Below are 16,263 nucleotides of genomic sequence, written 5' to 3'. Positions count from 1 at the left end.
CACAACAATAATATGAAAGTAGTAGCTAGCCCAGGATCCATAAATAAATAGAAAAAAAAATCCATATTACTAAATATAAATACACACGAGAAAATAGGTCAGAGGCCCATATTCACCCAGAACAAAAAACTATACAAATACCCTTATGTTATTAAATAGATACTAAATCAAAGATAGTTTTGTACTAAATGAAATTTAAGATTCCTCTGTATTAATTGGATAGAAGAAAATTTATCAATGAGATCCTTATCAGAATCCCAATGCCGGGCTATTGCCGTAAACGGAACAAATTTCGATTGCTGAATTTGTCTTGACATTTCATTTTAATAATTTGTTTTGTCAATGGAAAGGGCCATATAAAGGACAATTAAAGCTATTGGGCCCAATCAAGCCCAGCGTTACCATCAAAACAAACAAAAAAAAAGACTTTAAAGTTTAAAGCGAATTTTTCTTGACGATAAGGGAGATATTATGAACTATTTAACTAATTTAAGATATATTTATTTTAAGTTTGAATTGCTGGGTGAAATTTGTTAATATGTTTGTTATTGCGTAGTATATATATATATATATATATATATATATATATATATATATATATATATATATATATATATATATATATATATATAGTATATATATACATAGTATATATATGCATAGTATTTATAACGGATACCCGTAAAAGACCCAGACAAAATTATCGAATTTAAACATGATAATTGTATATTAGAGAGAATTTGCACTACGGATGGGAACTAGCTTACATATGCCAAATAATGTACAGGTATGTTCTATTTAAAACATAATAAATAGAAAGAGACCAGCAAAAGAAAAATCCAATTGGGCCCTAAACCTATTTGATCCGGGACTGCCAGGGGAAAACACTATTAGTTTTTGATAAGAACTTCTTTCTACTAATAAGCGATATCGTTCAAAGAAGATTTAGGATTCTCAGTGAAAGAAAGAAATTTATAAAACTGGATTGCAAAACTACAAACTCCGAGCCAGCGAAATTTATTTCCCTTAAATGGACCAGCAAACACTCAATCAAAATCATCAATCTTTTTTCAAAGCAAATTTGGCAAATATATAACCGATCATCAATTACGATCCCTAAACATGATTTAGATTGTTAATGGAACAACGACTTTGGAGTCTACATTATTATTTTACAGCTTATTTTTTCTGTACAATGGACCTAAGAAGGGAAGCCATGATCAATTTTTCATATGAACTCTCCTGAGGAAATTTTTAATCAAACACAAGCTCTGCTCTGCTATTGCTTGTACTACGTCTTAGCAGAAATTTTTTTCGCTCATTTGAATTATCATAGGAATATTTTTCTCTCAGACAAAATCAACCCTTGTAAATAGAAATGTAAATAGAAATAGAAGTAATGTAAATTATGTTAAATGTAAGCAATTTTCTTGAATGATAAATAAAGATTTTAGTTTTTGGATACTACTTAGCAGGGTATTTCAATATTTTTATTTCCATCTTTTACGCATTTTTATTAACAATTTTTCATGTCAGCCTAATATTTCTCTTCTTATTTTTATTTTTTAGGCTGTACGATTTCTCCCATTTCAAAATTTGTCCGTAAAAGACTAAAACAGATAATACAATTAGAAGTTAAGTTTTCTATTATCATGAAAAAACACAAAAGCAGAAACTCTCAACACCGTCATTGTCAAAATAAAATGTCTCACCTAAGCAGTGATTTTGACTCTTGGGATTCACAGCATGAAGAAACAAACAAGGACAGTTATGTTTTGGATATTAGTGTGTGTCGAAGGTATTTATTGAGTAAGACTTTTCTAATATTAAGTAAAAAAAGAAATTCTTTTTCGACTAAAAGTAAGGAGAAAATTTAAAACTAAAACTGAAACAATTTTGTTCGTATTTTTCAACCCTCGCTCTTTACACCGAAGTTTGATTTTTTACCTCAATTCCTTAAGAATGGCTCATGAAACACAAAGACCATTTAGTTGGAATAAGAAGCAATTTAAAAAACTAAAAAAAAAAGAATGTAGCGTAGCCGGTGAGAGTTGAGGAAGGTGTTACTCTCTCCATATACTGTATAATTTCTATCAATTGTAAGTTTTAATGTTGCTACTTACTTTCAGTTTGAAAAAATATTTTCAATTCCGTGTTTGATTATTTTTCAAATCAGGCTGGGAAATCCACCCCTCCCCCTGCTCACAATATAATTTTACCCCCCCCACCCTTCTGGTGTTTACCCACCGGTGAACAACTGGTTAGTTCTCAAGTTTTACACATCGTAAACTTCAGTAAGTGAGGTGTAATAAACAGGTTTCGGAATTTTTCATCGAGAGGAAGTTGGATTTCTCTGTATTATTTAAAAATGATCAGAGATTAAAAAAAACAATTTTTTTTAACTAAAATTAAGGAGCAGCATCAAACCTTAAAACGAACAGAAATCATTATGTATGTGGAAGGGGTCACTCACTCTTTGCGCTAAAGTTTTTTTTTATAGTTTTAGAACAAAGTATATTGTTCTAGTTAAACGGTCATTGTTTTTCAGTGATCTTTATTAGAGAATTAGGAAAAACAGTCAAAATTTTAGCGTAAAGACTGAAATCTTGTGGAAGGGGAAACTCATTTCATATTGGAACCATTTCTGTTGGTTTTCAATTTTGACATTGCTCCTTACTTTCACTTGAAAGAAAACTGAAAGAAAATGGCTTATTTTCAGGGAGATATTTTCCTGGGGGTAAATGCCAAGGGGGAGAGTTAACGTCAGCTACCTGACAACTGCACAATGTCGTATAAAAGAAAATGATTTTTACATAATAATTAGCTTTTAAAACAGCCGTTAAAGAGTTTACTATGAAGTGACCAAAAAAATTGGAGGGCACCTAGGCCCCCTCCCACACTCAATTTTTCCCAAAAAGTCTCCGGATCAAAATTCTGAGATAGCCATTTTATTCACCATAGTCGTAAAACCTAATAACTATGTCTTTAGGGACGACTCACTCCCCCGCAGTCACCGTGGGAGGGGCTGCAAGTCACAAGCTTTGACCTGTGTTTACATATAGTAATGGTTACTGGGAAGTGTACAGACGTTTTCAGGGAGATTTTTTTTGGTTTAGGGGGGAGAGTTGAGGGGGGAGGGTTACTTGAGAGGATATTTCCATGGAGAAACTTCTCATGGGGGAAGAGAATTTCAATGAAGGGGACGCAGGATTTTCTAGCGTTATTTGAAAAAACAACGAAAAAATAAATATGAAAAGTTTTTTTCTACTAAAAGTAAGGAGCAGCATTAAAACTGAAAAACGAACAAAAATTATTACGCATATGAGGGGTTTCCTTCTCGTTATACCTCACTCTTTACGCTAAAGTATTTTTAGTAATTTCAACTATTTATTCTACGGCCTTTGTGATTCAGAGGTCATTCTTAAGGAATTGGGAAAAAATCTAAGCTTTAGTGTAAAGAGCGAGGTATCGACGAGGGTTTAACCCCTTAATATACGCAATAAAAACATACTAATATAGATGTGCATTACGTAAGTTAATTCGTAAGTTACGTATATTTTTTACCAATGAAGACGTTTGTAAAAAAATAAAAGTTCTAGTGGCTTTTTTAAGCAATCAAAAACTTGGAGGGCAACTAGGCCTCCTCCCTCGCTCCTTTTTCTAAAAATCTTCCGATTAAGTGCAATTAATTAATATGCAAATTTCGTTTTAATTATTTATGTGCAGAGAGCCAAGATCAAAACATGCATTAATTCAAAAACGTCCAGAAATTAAATAAAAAAACAAGTTTTGTTTTAATGAAAGTAAGCAGCAACATTAAAACTTAAAGCGAACAGAAATTACATCGTATATGAAAGGAGCTTTTCCTCCTCAACGCCCCCCTCTTTACGCTAAAGTTTCGTACTGTTTTAAAATAGAGTTAAGAGAAAGAGTCAAACTTTAGCGTAAAGAGCGGGGCTTTGAGGAGGAAAAGCCCCTTTCATATTACGGAGTAATTTCTGTTCGTTTTAAGATTTAATGGGCTCTTTATGCTATAGTATTTTTTAGAAATTTCAACTATTTATTCTACGGCCTTTCTGATTCAGGGGTCATTCTTAAAGATTTGGGACAAAACTTACGATTTAGTGTAAAGAGCGAGGTATTAACGAGGGTACAAAGCCCCTCGTATACATAATAAAAATTTAAGAATATGAAAGTTTGTTACGTAAGTTAATTCTTAAGTTACGTGTATTTTTTACTAATAAAATTTTTTTTTTAATTAAAATTTATAGTTGCCTTTTTATGTAACCTAAAAATTGCATGGCAACTAGGCTCCTTCCCCATCCCTTATTTCTCAAAATCGTCTGATCAAAACTAAGAGAAAGCTATTTAGCCAAAAAAGGAATTAATATGCAAATTTCATTTTAATAATTTATGTATGGAGAGCCAAAATCAAACATGCATTAATTCAAAAATGTCCAGAAATTACATAAAAAAAACTAGTTTTTTAACTGAAAGTAAGGAGCGACATTATAACTTAAAACGAACAGAAATTACTCCGTATATGAAATGGGTTGCCCCCTCCGCAATCCCTTGCTCTTTACGCTAAAGTTTGACTCTTTGCCACTATTCTGCTTTTTAAAACAATTAAAAGCTTTAGCTTAATTAGCGAGGGATTGCGGAGGGGCAATCCATTTTATATACGGAGTAATTTCTGTTCGGTTTAAGTTTTAATGTCGCTGCTTACTTTCAGTTAAAAAAACTAGTTTTTTTATGTAATCTATATTCAGGTCAAGGTGGTTTATTTTAAGCCATGTACATATTTTGGTCATTACTGCATTTATCGTTAACATGAGCAGTTGTTCCGTAGGGGCAACACACGCCAAGGTTGTATCATCAGCAAATAAAGGTATAAGTAACCTGGGTCTTTCTCGGACCGTTGTCAACAAAGTCGTCAATTCTGGGCATAGCTTTCACAACATGCGGCAGATCATTAATAGAAACTAAAAACAGTGTCGGACCTAGTACGGATCCTTGGAGAATCCCCCAATTAACAATATTTGTACTAGACAAAAATCCTGTACATAATATGTAACGAATGCTAGGCGAGATGAGGTGAAAAATATAAAATATAATTGTACCAACCAAAAAAACTTTTTACGAATAAAAAATGGAATGTGCTAATTTAATTAGTACTACAAATACTACAGCCACTGGGACACTTCTTCGATAGAGGACTTTTGCAAAAAACGATTTTGTCATGTGTCTGATTAGTTTATTTTTCGTTGCATCTATAGCCATAACAAATAACCCCATCATTAATTTTGAATGAAATTATAAAATAATAAAGATATTAGAAGAATATAAGACCTTTCTCGCTTTGTATTATAAACAAAACCAAGTTTTTCTATGCAAAAAGAGACATTAATTTTATTATTAAATCAAAGTTCGTTATTTTTTTTTCCTTCATATTAAACCAATATATTATATTTATGTAAATTTATATTTGACGCTCAGTGTTAATCACATTTTCGAAAAAAATATCATTAAAAAGAGAAATTATAATAATTTACTTTTGGCAGAATATTAACTGCTAACGGACATACCATTGTTGATATGTAATCTTTTAAAAAAAAGAACTGCTTTTACTAAGAATTAGAAACAAGTTTTCCAACAATTATTGTCTCAAGACCTGTAAGTTACACCACAGCGGTCAGGTGTCATTAAAAATCTGGCTGGAATCCACAGTGAATTATTCGAAGATCTTCACAACTCACAAAAAATGGAATATTCTTGTTCTGGGTTCAGGGGGGGGGGGCTTAAGCTCAATTCCGTGTCCGTTAGCTTCTCCGACTTTATACCATAGACTAGTCATGCTTTTGCTATAAACCCCTTACATTCTTTGCTACAACAATGGCTTTAAGCCTCTTGACAGATCATTAAATAAAGCATAGACGTATATTTCGTACTCCCCCCTTCATTATCATCTTAATTTCTTAGGTTGTACTGGAAATCCGATGCTCCGGATAGGGTTTAAAACAGGTGTGCTTAAAGGGATAAAGCTATCTCTCCGGATATGGCCTTATTTTTCGGAAAAAAAAATATTCCTAATTATTGTAGAAAGCCAAGTATTTTGCTTTCAACCAGTTTGTGGTAACGAACTGTAAGTAAGGAGCGAATCTGTCAATAGTAACCAAAACTCAGAAAAACAAAATTTTTACAACAATTAATGCATCAAAATTGGTCAGAACTGGTTTTTTATGCTGATTCCAGAATTTCTTATAAAAGAGGGGAACACTCCAAAAAGTCCAACACTCTTAGAGATCAAGTTAAAATTTGTATCTAGCCATTCCATTTGGTATGGTTCAAATGCCCAATGACTGATGACTATGGTTTTGGGGGTGACAAGACTCCACACAGCCCCTGGTAAAAGGGCTATAAGCTTCACAATTTGCCCATTGTTCACATATAGTATTTTTTATTGGAAAATGCGCGGAAATTTTTGAGGGAAATTTTCTGTGGGAGGGATTTTTCATGGGGAGGAAACTTTTTTAGGGACATTTTCGGGATAAATTTTACCCAAGGATAGGAGGGAGGAGGGCTTCCTGGCATAATTTGAAAAAGGTCAGGAATCAAATATGAAAAATAAATTTATTTAAACTGAAAGCAAGGAGCAACATTAAAACCTTAAAACGAACAGAACTGATTTTGTATATGAGGAAGACTACCCCTTCTTCAACTCATGCTCATTATATTAAAGTTTAACTTTTTGTCAAAATTTTTTAAGAAAGACTGCTCAAGACAAGGGCCGTTGAATTTGAGTGAGAAGTGTTTTCCAAGAACTTTATGACCTTAGCATAAAGAGCGAGGGTAGAGGAAGGAGCAGTCCCCCTCAAAGACGAAAAATTTTCTGTCCGTTTTTGTGTTTAATGTTGCTCCTTACTTTCAAGTGAAAAATTCTTTTTATTTAATTCAAACAAACTTGGGACTTTTGTGATTACGTTCATAATTTTGTGTTCATTAGACTGGGGGGGGGGGGGGTGCAGATGTATTAAAACATCATGCTAAATTACACGAAATTGTAGCAGCTTGCGGTATTGAAAAGCATCCAGAGGTTTTTCAGTAGGGGGAAGGCAGAAAGTAGAATACATCAGGCGATTCTCTTAGATACAGTTTCCTAGTTCTTGTGTAAGTTTGACTGTTTCTCTTAATTCTACTTTATAAAACAATAAAAAACTTTAGCGTGAAACCTGGGCATTGAGGAGGGAACAGTCCCTTTTATATACGGAGTAATTTCTGTTCGTTTTACGTTTTAATCTCACTCCTTACTTTCAGTTAAAAAACTTGTTTTTTTTTTAATTTAATTTCTGAACGTTTTTGAATTAATGCATGTTTGATTTTGGCTCTCAACACATGAGTAATTAAAACAAAATTTGCTTATTAATTTTCTTTGCTAAATGGCTTTCTCTTTGTTTTGATTGGGCGATTTTGAGAAAAAGGGGAGGGGGAGGAGGCCTAGTTGTCGTCCATTTTTTTGGTTGCTTAAAAAGTTAACTAGAACTTTTAATTTTTAACGGACATTTTTATTAGTGAAAACGATACGTACCTTACGAATTAACTTATGTTAATTAATTAACGTTTTATTATGTATAATATATTATAATATGCGTAACGTTTTATAATGTATTTGAGGGGGTTTGCCCCCTTGGTAATACCTCGCTCTTTACAGTAAGGCTTTAATTTTGTCCCAATTCTTTAAGAATGACCCCTGAATCACAAAGGCCACAGAATAAATAGTTGAAATTACTAAAATTTACACCAAAAACTCCCCCTTAAAACGTATGTTCACTTCCCAATAACTATTACCATATGTAAACAATGCTCAAAATTTGTAACTTGTAGCCCCTCTGGCGGGGACTGTGAGGGAGAAAGTCAGCCCCAAAGATATAGTTATTAGGTTCTATGACTATGCTAAACAAAATGGCTATCTCAAAATTTTGATCCGTTGACTTCGGGGGAAAAATTAGCGTGCGAAGGGGTCTAGGTGCCCTCAAATTTTTTTGGTTACTTTAAAAAGGCACAAGTAGGCTACTTTTAATTTCAGTTATAAAGAGCCTCCTCGTGATTTTCTAGGACCACTTGGTCGATAAGATCACCCCTGGGGAAAAAACAAAACAAAAAACAAACAAACAAATAAACACGCACCCGTGATCGGTCTTCTGGCAATAAATACAAAGTTCCACATTTTTCTAGATGGAAGCTTGAAACTTCTAAATTATGGTTCTATGATACACTGAATGCGATGGTGTCATTTTCGACTTTTAGATTCTATGGCTTTTAGGGGGTGTTTCCCCTATTTTCCAAAATAAGGCAAATTTTTTCATACTCGTAACTTTTGATGAGTAAAACTAAATTTAAACAGAATTATATATTTAAAATCCTCATAAAAATTCGATTCTTTTTATTTATCTATTAGTATCACATTCTTTCTTTTTTAGTTTCGTTTACTATTGAGCCGGGTCGCTCATTAATGCAGTTCGTTACCACGAACTGTTTGATAATTAACAAGGAGTTTAAAATGGGACACTAGATTACATATTACGTAGTTGAGTGGGGGAGGGGGTATTTTAGCACGAAACAAGTTCCCACTTGCATACCGGATTATATAAACTTGAATATAAGCTTCTTTAACAAACTATACACATTACAAAACTATACAAAATTATATATTTAAAATCCGCATAAAAATTCGATTCTTTTTATTTATCTATTAGTATCACATTCTTTTTTTTTTAGTTTCGTTTACTATTGAGCCGGGTCGCTCATTAATGCAGTTCGTTACCACGAACTGTTTGATAATTAACAAGGATTTTACGCAGATTACAGAGATCTGCGATTACATATAATCTGCGATAGATTACATATTACGCAGTTGAGTGGGGGAGGGGGTGTTTTAGCACGAAACAAGTTCCCACTTGCACATCGGATTATATAAACTTGAATATAAGCTTCTTTAACAAACTATAAAAATTACAATACCATACAAATCAAAATACAATTATACAGATCGCAAATTTTGACGTTACAGTTTAATGACATAAAGGAGTTCTCAAAAATGTCAGTTTTTCTTCTTTTTTTCTATTGTACTTAAGGCCTTCTAGGTTTGATGATTTGCGATAAATTAACTGGGGGGCTAAGAATTTGCTGATTTGGGGCTTAAGGACCAGACGTAGGCAGCATCTTTCCGGCACCGATTTCAGCAGCTCAGTGAGTAAACGATAGCGGTACAAAAAATGTTCCCTTTCTGTGAGATTTTCAAAACTAAACATCATGGATACCAATATTCGGCTGCCATTAATCAATAGTTGCATGATTGATCTGAACTTATTATTAAGTTCTCTTGTTATGTCATTTCCAAAATTTTTATTTTATTATAAACTTTTTAATTCGATTTTCATTTCTTTCATTATCAAGTTATGAAGTTCTTTTGAATTTCCTGCTGAAGAAGAGGAAACGATTGAGTTTGTTTTATGATGATGATCATGATGAAATTTGTTGGCGTTTTGTACATTGGCCATGCAAAATTGTAATTTTTTAAAACTAGAATCCCTGTCGTTTTCTTTGCAGTTCGGGGCTAAGTAGAAAAATCGGAGCCAAAAAGCTACATGTGCCCGGTCCTTTATGGATTTATCTGTTAATTAAAGTGTTTAATAAAAACCAGCCTGTAAAGATTGGCTGCTCAAAACACCATGTTTGACACATTTGCTTTGAAATAAATTCTCTTTTTTTTTCGAAAATATACATCGTTTATTTAAGATTAACAAATAGATATTGTTTAAATTTATATGAGTTGGTGTGCAAAATTTTTTCCGTTCGCAGAGTGCCACTCGTACTGATTCAATACGTAAATTATTTAGAATCTACGCATGATAGTTATATTAATTTAGGTAGATGACACTACTGACATAGGTTATGATGGGACTATTAGGGTAATATCTTGCAGGGACGCTGTGTTCTCGTTGTAGGGGGTCACCAACGAATGTTGTGAGTTTTATTAAACCTGTCCCTTCCATCCTGCTAAGAAATACAGATTTCATTTTTTTGTGAAGGCTTTGTCATCACAGGGGGAAACTTTGAAAAGCACTGCCATTTAATGTATCATTAATTTTTATCCCTTCGCTTTTTACGGTATTTTAGTACATGTTCAATCTATAATGAAATAAAAGTGTTTCGTCAGAATTTATTAGGCTGAGAAAACTTCCCTAATTTTAGAAACAGGGAAAAATCGCCCCCAGAAAAGAGAGTGATTAATTGGTTCTAACGTTGATCTTGGTGTTGAACGCTTAATTTGATGAAAAAGATGGAAACGTTCGAACTAAAGTATTAACGTTGTGATAATTATTTTGTCAGCTGGGGTATCAACGGATTTCGATTGTCAAGAGAAACCTGTACACTAACATGAAATAGATTTCCAGGTGCCTTATTCTTGTGTGTGTATATTTTCACAAAAAAAGTAACTTTACAAATTCTTTTTTTTTATGATTTTGAAGACACATGGCCCGACTAGTATGTAAAGGAGCCATCATTTCCCATCAATTCTCTTGTTATTTCAAGTTACTAAGACTCGCAGACGCGGTATTTTTCTGTCTTATTTCCTTTTTTTCCTGCATTTCTGTCTTTTTTTTCTTTTTCTGTCTCATTCTCTTTTCTTTTATTCATTTTCTATTCTGTTTTTCCCTTTGCTCTCTCATTCCTTTTTTGTTTCTATCGTTTTCTATTTTTCTTCCTTTTTCTGTCTCATTCACTTTTATTCTCATCATTTTTATAATTTTTTCCATTTTAAGTCCCCTTCCCTTTTCTTTGCCACATTCTTTATTCTTGTTTCCTTTTTCTGACTCATTCTCCTTTGTTTCCATCATTTTATATCTTTTTTTCCTTTTTCTGTCGCATTCTTTTTTCGTTCCTTCATTTTCTATCTTTTTTTCCTTTTTCTGTCTCTTTAAGGCAGCTGAAACTGACAAAATTACTTTGACACACCTAATATGAAATTTTAACTTTATGTTTTAATTTTGAATCTATAGTACTTAAGTCAAGGATAAGATAAATGTTTTGTTTATAAAATAAAGATAAATATTATTTCTGATTTGTTATTATAACTATTATCATAAAATAAAATCATTGCTATTATAAAATTAATTTTATTATTTCAATTTGTAAACTCCATTAAATTTTTTCATTATATTAAATTTTATTAGATTATATTAAATGTTTCATTTTAATATACTAAATATTCTAATTAATTTTATCAACAAATTAATTTTTTTCAATATGTTTGTAAGATAATTTTTTTTCTGGGTTTGATTGGTTCGACTTATGACAGTGGCAGCTCTTACTCATTCTGATCGAGGAATAAAAGAAAGTATCAAATGCGACAAAACTGGTATATTCAGTATCCAAATTTATTAGTCCCTCATGTATGTTTTTTTCTCCTTTAGTCTAAGGAATGTCTTGTATTTTAAGCCAAATTCATCGAGCCAACTAAGCCAAATTGCGGTTTAAAAATATTAAACATTGAATGTAAATAGTAACCATAAAGCAAATTATCTTCTAAAAGATATTTTAGTAAACAATGATAATTTTGATTTTGTCCTCTTTACCCAACGATATGCTACTGAAAAAGTTGTCTTTCATTGTCTGCCATGACTTTTCGGGCAAAAAAAAATGTATGGCGATATTTTTCAAGTTTGAATAAATTGTCACTTATCAACTGACAAAAACTCTATTTTAGTTAACTTCATAGTAGTAAATGTTTCAGTAGCGAATTCAAAGGCATCTTTTCTTATAAGTTTCTTGTTCAGATTACTTAATTTTGTGCAGTTAATTTTTGAAAAGCCAGACTAGACACACTGTAATGCTCACTACTAGATAACAAGATCTTTATCAACACTTTATCTAGTTCACGGTGGCAAAAGTGGTTTCTTCTTCTTTGTTCTTTAAATTCTTACTTCTTGGGAAGATAATATTGAGCATAAAAAGTTAAAAAGTTAATCCTTAAATTGCTAGACAACAAAATCTAAAAAAGTTAGAAGCAGCCCTATGCTTTCACATCAGCCTTAAGAGGCTAAAGGTGTGATACAGAAAGCATTGGTAAATTATAAGAGGGGAAACTGATGCTAATGTTGACAAGAAAAAAGCCTCAACGTCATCTAGCGTTTGGTGACACTTGACATTTTTTAATGTACTAATAAGTATAATTCATTCATATTTATGTTGTTTGTAAAATTGTTGCAGTAAAAAGTATCTGATCTCAATTCCAGACGAAAAAAAGCCAAGTGTTGGCACGATTTTAGATGGCGCTGAAGGCTTTTTACCGACACTAGTGCCAGTTTCCACTTTTATAAGTTATCTGTGCTCTTTGGATGTAATATTCCACTATGCCTCCTTAGTATTGGATATACTGTGTTAAATCATTCAATCATATTCAATGTGCTGAACGCTGTGCCTCCCCCACTCAACTGCGTAATATGTAATCTAGTGTCCAATTTTAAAATCCTTGTTAATTATCAAACAGTTCGTGGTAACGAAATGCATTAATGAGCGACCCGGCTCAATAGTAAACGAAACTAAGAAAAAAAGAATGTGATACTAATAGATAAATAAAAAGAATCGAATTTTTATGCGGATTTTAAATATATAATTTTGTATAGTTTTATAATGTGTATAGTTTGTTAAAGAAGCTTATATTCAAGTTTATATAATCCGGTATGCAAGTGGGAACTTGTTTCCTGCTAAAATACCCCCTCCCCCAATCAACTACTTAATATGTAATCTAGTGTCCCATTTTAAACTCCTTGTTAATTATCAAACAGTTCGTGGTAACGAACTGCATTAATGAGCGACCCGGCTCAATAGTAAACGAAACTAAAAACGAAAGAATGTGATACTATTAGATAAATAAAAAGAATCGAATTTTTATGAGGATTTTAAATATATAATTCTGTTTAAATTTAGTTTTACTCATCAAAAGTTACGAGTATGAAAAAATTTGCCTTATTTTGGAAAATAGGGGAAACACCCCCTAAAAGCCATAGAATCTAAAAGTCGAAAATGACACCATCGCATTCAGTGTATCATAGAACCATAATGTAGAAGTTTCAAGCTTCCATCTAGAAAAATGTGGAACTTTGTATTTATTGCCAGAAGACCGATCACGTGTGCGTGTTTATTTGTTTGTTTGTTTTTTGTTTTGTTTTTTCCCCAGGGGTGATCTTATCGACCAAGTGGTCCTAGAAAATCACGAGGAGGCTCTTTATAACTGAAATTAAAAGTACTTGTGCCTTTTTAAAGTAACCAAAAAAATTTGAGGGCCCCTAGACCCCGTCGCACGCTAATTTTTCCCCCGAAGTCAACGGATCAAAATTTTGAGATAGCCATTTTGTTTAGCATAGTCATAGAACCTAATAACTATATCTTTGGGGCTGACTTTCTCCCTCATAGTCCCCGCCAGAGGGGCTACAAGTTACAAATTTTGAGCATTGTTTACATATGGTAATGGTTATTGGGAAGTGAACATACGTTTTAAGGGGGAGTTTTTGGTGTAAATTTTAGTAATTTCAACTATTTATTCTGTGGCCTTTGTGATTCAGGGGTCATTCTTAAAGAATTGGGACAGAATTAAAGCCTTAGTGTAAAGAGCGAGGTATTACCAAGGGGGAAACCCCCTCAAATACATTATAAAACGTTACGCATATTATAATATATTATACATAATAAAACGTTAATTAATTAACGTAAGTTAATTCGTAAGGTAAGTATCGTTTTCACTAATAAAAATGTCTGTTAAAAATTAAAAGTTCTAGTTAACTTTTTCAGCAACCAAAAAAATGGACGACAACTAGGCCTCCTCCCCCTCCCCTTTTTCTCAAAATCGCCCAATCAAAACAAAGAGAAAGCCATTTAGCAAAGAAAATTAATAAGCAAATTTTGTTTTAATTACACATGTGTTGAGAGCCAAAATCAAACATGCATTAATTCAAAAACGTTCAGAAATTAAATTAAAAAAAAAACAAGTTTTTTTAACTGAAAGTAAGGAGTGAGATTAAAACGTAAAACAAACAGAAATTACTCCGTATATAAAAGGGACTGTTCCCTCCTAAATGCCCAGGTTTCACGCGAAAGTTTTTTATTGTTTTATAAAGTAGAATTAAGAGAAACAGTCAAACTTACACAAGAACTAGGAAACTGTATCTAAGAGAATCGCCTGATGTATTCTACTTTCTTCCTTCCCCCTACTGAAAAACCTCTGGATGCTTTTCAATACCGCAAGCTGCTACAATTTCGTGTAATTTAGCATGATGTTTTAAAACATCTGCACCCCCCCCCCCGTCTAATGAACACAAAATTATGAACGTAATCACAAAAGTCCTAAGTTTGTTTGAATTAAATAAAAAGAATTTTTCACTTGAAAGTAAGGAGCAACATTAAACACAAAAACGGACAGAAAATTTTTCGTCTTTGAGGGGGACTGCTCCTTCCTCTACCCTCGCTCTTTATGCTAAGGTCATAAAGTTCTTGGAAAACACTTCTCACTCAAATTCAACGGCCCTTGTCTTGAGCAGTCTTTCTTAAAAAATTTTGACAAAAAGTTAAACTTTAATATAATGAGCATGAGTTGAAGAAGGGGTAGTCTTCCTCATATACAAAATCAGTTCTGTTCGTTTTAAGGTTTTAATGTTGCTCCTTGCTTTCAGTTTAAATAAATTTGTTTTTCATATTTGATTCCTGACCTTTTTCAAATTATGCCAGGAAGCCCTCCTCCCTCCTATCCTTGGGTAAAATTTATCTCGAAAATGTCCCTAAAAAAGTTTCCTCCCCATGAAAAATCCCTCCCACAGAAAATTTCCCTCAAAAATTTCCGCACATTTTCCAATAAAAAATACTATATCTGAACAATGGGCAAATTGTGAAGCTTATAGCCCTTTTACCAGGGGCTGTGTGGAGTCTTGTCACCCCCAAAACCATAGTCATCAGTCATTGGGCATTTGAACCATACCAAATGGAATGGCTAGATACAAATTTTAACTTGATCTCTAAGAGTGTTGGACTTTTTGGAGTGTTCCCCTCTCTTATAAGAAATTCTGGAATCAGCATAAAAAACCAGTTCTGACCAATTTTGATGCATTAATTGTTGTAAAAATTTAGTTTTTCTGAGTTTTGGTTACTATTGACAGATTCGCTCCTTACTTACAGTTCGTTACCACAAACTGGTTGAAAGCAAAATACTTGGCTTTCTACAATAATTAGGAATATTTTTTTTCCGAAAAATAAGGCCATATCCGGAGAGATGTTTTATCCCTTTAAGCACACCTGTTTTAAGCCCTATCCGGAGCATCGGATTTCCAGCACAAACTAAGAAATTAAGATGATAATGAAGGGGGGAGTATGAAATATACGTCTATGCTTTATTTAATGATCTGTCAAGAGGCTTAAAGCCATTGTTGTAGCAAAGAATGTAAGGGGTTTATAGCAAAAGCATGACTTGTCTATGGTATAAAGTCGGAGAAGCTAACGGACACGGAATTGAGCTTAAGCCCCCCCTGAACCCAGAACAAGAATATTCCATTTTTTGTGAGTTGTGAAGATCTTCGAATAATTCACTGTGGATTCCAGCCAGATTTTTAATGACACCTGACCGCTGTGGTGTAACTTACAGGTCTTGAGACAATAAATGTTGGAAAACTTGTTTCTAATTCTTAGTAAAAGCAGTTCTTTTCTTTAAAAGATTACATATCAACAATGGTATGTCCGTTAGCAGTTAATATTCAGCCAAAAGTAAATTATTATAATTTCTCTTTTTAATGATATTTTTTTCGAAAATGTGATTAACGCTGAGCGTCAAATATAAATTTACATAAATATAATATATTGGTTTAATATGATGGAAAAAAAATAACGAACTTTGATTTAATAATAAAATTAATGTCTCTTTTTGCATAGAAAAACTTGGTTTTGTTTATAATACAAAGCGAGAAAGGTCTTATATTCTTCTAATATTTTTATTATTTTATAATTTCATTCAAAATTAATGATGGCGTTATTTGTTATGGCTATAGATGCAACGAAAAATAAACTAATCAGACACATGACAAAATCGTTTTTTGCAAAGTCCTCTATCGAAGAAGTGTCCCAGTGGCTGTAGTATTTGTAGTACTAATTAAATTAGCACATTCCATTTTTTATTCGTAAAAATTTTTTTTGGTTGGTACAATCATATTTTATATTTTT

The 16,263-nt window shown here is 32.6% G+C and overlaps 1 protein-coding gene across 1 annotated transcript in view; it reads left to right on the top strand.

Moving 5' to 3' along the window:
* Nucleotides 1–16,263, top strand: part of LOC136027851 (uncharacterized) — a 132,086-nt gene that overhangs the window by 46,147 nt on the left and 69,676 nt on the right. The gene's annotated exons all lie outside the window — the stretch shown is intronic.

This window comes from Artemia franciscana, chromosome 6 (genome assembly GCF_032884065.1).
Source record: "Artemia franciscana chromosome 6, ASM3288406v1, whole genome shotgun sequence".
Taxonomy (NCBI): Eukaryota; Metazoa; Arthropoda; class Branchiopoda; order Anostraca; family Artemiidae; genus Artemia; species Artemia franciscana.
The sequence above is the reverse complement of the archived record's forward strand: the minus strand, read 5'-3'. Positions and strand labels throughout refer to the sequence as shown.